Source organism: Podarcis filfolensis, assembly GCF_964270895.1.
Source record: "Podarcis filfolensis genome assembly, chromosome: 6".
NCBI lineage: Eukaryota > Metazoa > Chordata > Lepidosauria > Squamata > Lacertidae > Podarcis > Podarcis filfolensis.
The window spans coordinates 14,826,798-14,832,492 of record NC_139609.1 but is presented as its reverse complement, the minus strand read 5'-3'; the positions used below and the strand labels follow the sequence as shown (position 1 = coordinate 14,832,492).

General features: G+C 43.4%; 2 long non-coding RNA genes across 2 annotated transcripts; one reads left to right on the top strand and one right to left on the bottom strand.

Moving 5' to 3' along the window:
- Positions 1-692: 692 nt before the first annotated feature.
- Positions 693-4,833, bottom strand: LOC310765437. The gene is made up of 4 exons (XR_014549576.1): positions 4,758-4,833; positions 3,999-4,120; positions 1,463-1,548; positions 693-850 (listed from the first exon to the last, which is right to left on the bottom strand). It is a non-coding gene; the product is annotated as an uncharacterized lncRNA (long non-coding RNA).
- Positions 4,827-5,158, top strand: LOC310765443. The gene is made up of 2 exons (XR_014549588.1): positions 4,827-4,966; positions 5,025-5,158. It is a non-coding gene; the product is annotated as an uncharacterized lncRNA (long non-coding RNA).
- The last annotated feature ends 537 nt before the right edge of the window (positions 5,159-5,695 follow it).

Genomic DNA, 5,695 nt, shown 5'->3' with positions numbered 1-5,695 from the left:
AGATTATTGCATTAAACGACATAGCGAGAAAAGCTTATTCTCTTCCTTAGTGCATATACTAAGTTGCCTCCCAGCACATTATTCTCAACTACAAGGCCAGGAACTGTAATGAAATAAGATTAAAAGTGGGGGGAAAGTTTTAGATGCGATCTATTGCTTTCATTATAACAGAAGGGGGAAAACTGCTGCAAGGATATTTTTGTAATAGAACAGATAATAAGCGGTTATTATGAAAATGAGACTTTAGGGAGAGATGGGTATTTTGCTTAATCATTCCCATGCCCTCACCTTTATCTTTAACATTTCAAAGAATTTCTAGATTTAGCTTCTTTTTTTCACTGAACTGTCACCAAAAAAATAAGTAACATTTTAAGAAACGCTTCCATCTCTTGATAAACTGCATAGGATTAAGCTGTATGCCAATGTACCTTTGAATAATGAAGGGGAAACATTTCTATGCAACTATTTTTGAGGCTGTTCCTTAAAAGCACGGCTATCACCCTGCACATATTTGCTTTGAGATCAGCAGTACCGACTGCAAGAGGACCTAATCTTTGAATGTATAGATTTAGGCTGTTAAGTTAGCATGACTTCATATAATGAAGGGCATGCAACTATTTTTAACGGTGGAATGAACTCAATAATTATAGTTAAGTTCGGTTGGTCCATTAGAAAAATCCTGAAAGCCAGAGTAAGTTTATAGATACCTTTATTAGGATCAACCAAAATGTCACAAATTCGTGATTAAGCTGGAAGGGGGAACTCTTTCTGGAGTACTGAATCAGGCCCCCCAGCCACCTTAATCTGGCCTTGCTGCTGCCCCCAAGCCTTCAATGATAAGATCATCTACCTGGAAGAGAAAAGACAATTGTTTTTATTATTACACTTTTCCTTCAAGGAGCTCAAGGTCTTTATTTAATCGTCACGAAAATTCTGAGCTAGGGTAGGCTAAGAGACAGCGAGCAACCAAGGTCACCTTTAAGCTTTCATGCATTAGTGGGGTCTTGAACCCTGGTCTCCCTGGTCTGACACTCCAACACAGGAGTCACCAACTTTCTTGGGTCCATGGTCCCATTGCAAATTGGAGAAAGCTGATGTGGAGACTACTCAATTTCGTTTCATTAATTTTATTTATTCTATTTATTTTATCCACTTTTCACTCACACAAGTCACAAAGCTGCTTATATACAATAAATAACATGGTGGAACATCACTACTGCAACATAAATGATATAAAACGATTAACAAATCAGTAAAACAACCACCTTCTATAAAAAACTACTAACAAAACAACTTTTAAAAATACATTAAACAGCACAGCCACAAGAAAAGACATGCTATAAAATTCACAAAACATGTGATCCAAGAAAACCATGACAGAATTGAGTGACCCTGTTGATGAAACAAGGGAACATAAACTAGACTTTCACTTCAACATCAGTGAGTTAAGTGGTGCATGTACCTTTTTGCCATATTTCAAAACGCTTTATGCCTTTGGGAGCACGTATTACTTCCTTCCTGATAAATCCATGCCGGAATTAAATGACCCTGTGGATGAAACAATGGAACATAAGCAAAGGGACAAAAGAGCTGCGACCAAATTCTTCTTGAACTGGAGACCTGCGTCCTCCTTGCCCAAAGCGCCAAATTCATTCTGTTCCCACAAGAATTCTCCACCAGCATTTGACGCCTGTCACCTGTTGAAACAGACATGGTGCCATCCATCCCTTGGCTCCTGAGCTACACGAAAATCACATGAATCTATGCCTTCTCCTCACAGATCAGGGGCTGGAATTTAGAGTTTCGACAGCAGTTCACGTAAGATTTCCAAGCTGGGACAGAATGGGGAGGAGTGGAGAAATTGGGCTGTATTGTCATGCTCTATATTCTGTCACTGAATTTATTTACCGTTTATTTTATTATATTCCATCTTTATCTTCTAAGGAGCTCAAGGTGGGGTACCTGACAGCTAAGTTTGCTGTCCTGGACATCTTCTGGAGAGTGCAGGAAGGAGTTGGAGCCACTGAGGCAGCGGCACCAAATTCTGAGGGCCCAGGCACCCACAATTTTTTTGCTGTGGGTGCCTGGCCTCTGCCCCCTGGCGCTGCCTGGCCTCTGGCACTCTGATCTCTGTTGGGGCCCACTGCAGCAGCGGATGGGCTTCCAGGTACAGCAGGCCCCAACAGAGGCCACATGGCAGACCACAAGTCCTGACCCAGTTGCCATGGCACCAGAACACACAGGCACCTGCACCACAATCACAGTGCCATCATGATGTCATGGGGTTTGCTGGGCACCCACAGTCTGGGGTCCAAGACAGCGCTGCTGCACCTCAAATACCCCTTATGCCCAGAAAGGAAAAGGCAAGAAAATTACTCTTTAATTCTATACATCTCTAAGACAATAATTCTCTAACTCATTCTGTAACTAGCTCCCTCATCTTACCCCCCTTAAATACTTTTTCATACTTTTTCTGGGACTGAGACAGTATCCATCTGGGCTAGGACAATCCTCATGAGAGCCAGTGTGGTGTAGTGGTTAAGAGCTGTAGACTCGTAATCTGGTGAGCCGGGTTCGCTTCCCCTCTCCTCCACATGCAGCTGATGGGTGACCTTGGGCCAGTCACACTTCTCTGAAGTCTCTCAGCCCCACTCACCTCACAGAGTGTTTGTTGTGGGGGAGGAAGAGAAAGGAGAATGTTAGCCGCTTTGAGACTCCTTCGGGTAGTGATAAAGCGGGATATCAAATCCAAACTCTTCTTCTTCCTCCTCTTCTTCTTCTTCTTCTTCTTCTTCTTCTTCTTCTTCTTCTTCTTTAGATTTCAGCGCTCAGAGAGGTTGGATGCTGGGATAGCTCAGCCGGTAGCGCAGGTTTCCTCAAACTCGGCCCTCCAGATGCTTTTGGCCTGCAACTCCCAGGATCCCTAGCTAGCAGGACAAGTAGTCTCAAAACATCTAGAGAGCTGAGTTTGAGGAAGCCTGCGGTAGAGCACCAGACTCTCAATTTCAGGGTTTGAGCCTAACTTTGGACCGAATAATTCCTGCAATTGCAAGGGGTTGGACTAGATGCTCCTCGTGGCGCCTCGCAACTCTACAATTCTAGGATTCAGCACTCCGGGGACTATGGATGTTGGGACTCTCCAGCCAATGTCTGCTAGGCTTTGGGGCCAGTGGTTTGTCAGTTGTTTTGTTTTGTGTGGGCAGAAGAACCCACTGGATTGAGCAGTGCTGTGAGAAGTCAGACCATGTCTGCAGACTTGTTCAGGTGGTGGTTTGACTTCAGCTATGGTTGTCTAAAGAAGGCTGATCGCTGAAGAATTGATGCTTTTGAATTATGGTGCTGGAGGAGACTCTTGAGAGTCCCGTGGACTGCAAGAAGATCAAACCTATCCATTCTTCAGGAAATCAGCCCTGAGTGCTCACTGGAAAGACAGATCGTGAAGCTGAGGCTCCAATACTTTGGCCACCTCATGAGAGGAAAAGACTCCCTGGAAAAGACCCTGATGTTGGGAAAGATGGAGGGCACAAGGAGAAGGGGATGACAGAGGACGAGATGGTTGGACAGTGTTCTTGAAGCTACCAGCATGAGTTTGACCAAACTGCGGGAGGCAGTGGAAGACAGGAGTGCCTGGCGTGCTCTGGTCCATGGGTTCACAAAGAGTCAGACATGACTAAACGACTAAACAACAACAACATGGTTGTCTAGCGGTCCCCACCCAATTCTCATCAAGACTTTGGCATATAAGAGGAGATGCAATTTAAACCTTCCCATCTCATCTGTGATCCTGATGAGAATCTCTCCCCCCACATTCACACATTTAGCATTTACCGGGGCAAGGGGAGAGGAATAACCCATTTTCACCAGGCATCAAACATCAATTGAACCATCACAGCTTCAAGTGACATAGGTTTTTGTTCCCACAGAGTTCATTAAAAAAACCCCAACCACCTTTAGTACTAAAAAATAATATATTTAACCCCTGGCAGTGCCATCCACACCTCATTGCTGATCTCACATTGTAGGGAAGGGACAATTTGCCTCTTCTTTGCCCTTCGTAATTTCAGGAGAAATGCGCTGGCCGATATCTCCTCCGAGACAGAATTCAAAGGACTTTGGTAACCTTAGTGTTTAAGGGAATATGTAAGCAATAGCTTTAAGCTTTTAACCTCATTCATAAAATATATGAAGTGTAATATATCTTTGCAATTTAAATGCAAATAATCTTCAAACAAAGCTAATCCCGGGGGCTTTTGTGCAGAGAATGATCTAACAATAGGATTTTTTTTTTAAAAAAAAAAAATCATCTCACCTTAGTTTGATTTCTTTTTCACTATTAACCATTGGTCTACATGGATGTAATCCTTCAGACCTGCACTAAGCTGTTCATTTAAATGCGTTACAATTTAACCTTTGCGGGCGAAATGACGGACGACAAAAGGGTGTGAGTTCCTTATTAACCTGTACTGGAAATGGAAGCATATGCTGCAGTCTGGACTCCCAGAGTTTACGAGTTCATAAAAATGTAATAGTTCTGCCGATGATCCCAGCCATGCAACGCGCACCGAAAACGGCTGCACAATTAAGCTATTCGTTTCAACTGTTAAATGCTGCTGAATGGGATCAATGCTGTTTGCGTCGTCTCCGTACTGCAAAGGGTCCTTCAGGAAACAGGGAAAGGCAATCGGTTCTCTGTGGAAGGCGGAGAAGACCGGAATGTTTCTCCTGCTTATTACGATTTCGTGACTTGGTAGAGCTACTGCTAAGGAGGGTTTGTATCTCCAGGGCTTCTGACAATTATCCAGAGTTAATCCCATACAGGTAGGAAAGAGTCACGGTGTTATGTCCTGAAGTTCTCACCCTGGGCCAGCAGGGGGATACTGTAGATAGTTATGCAAATGAAGGATCAAAAGTGACGTTCAGTGATTGGATGGATACTGTAGATAGTTATGCAAATGGAGGATCGAAAGTGACGTTCAGTGATTGGATGGATACTGTAGATAGTTATGCAAATGAAGGGTCGAAAGTGACATTCAGTGATTGGATAGTTTTAGAAAGTTGTTACAGTAACATGGTACTGGAGCTCTATATAAGCAGGCTGACTGAGCCCTTCAGTTCAGTTCTGTCGTGGCCTGTGAATAAACAAGAGCTGTTTGAAGAATCGCTGTGTCGTCTGATATGTTCACCCGCAACTTAACACACATGACATCACCACCAATTTTTCTCTCCGCTGTCAGTTAACTGCTCTTCCTTCAGTCAATAGAACCTCCAGCCAATCAAAGAGTCTGTTGCCTTGATCTTTTGACAGTTATGCTATGACATCAACCAGTTTTAAATGTTTGGTGTTGCAACGTCTTTTAATTTGTTGGAAGCTGCCCAGAGTGACTGGGATAACCCAGACAGATTGTTGTTGTTGCTGCTGTTGTCATTATTTTTTATACCCCGCCCATGTGACTCGGTTGCCCGAGTGGCTTCCAACATACCATATTTTTCCGTGTATAAGGCTATGTTTTTCCCCCACGTAACCCTCTTTTAGGGAGGACATGATTTATGTATGCAACTACGGCTGAATGGACACTATTAGCCCAACATTGGAAAGAATAAGGTGTCTCAGCTAAAGAAGACTGGCAACTTAAATTAATGGACTATGCTGAAATGGCCAAATTGACAATGAAACGAAAAGGAAGAGATGACAATG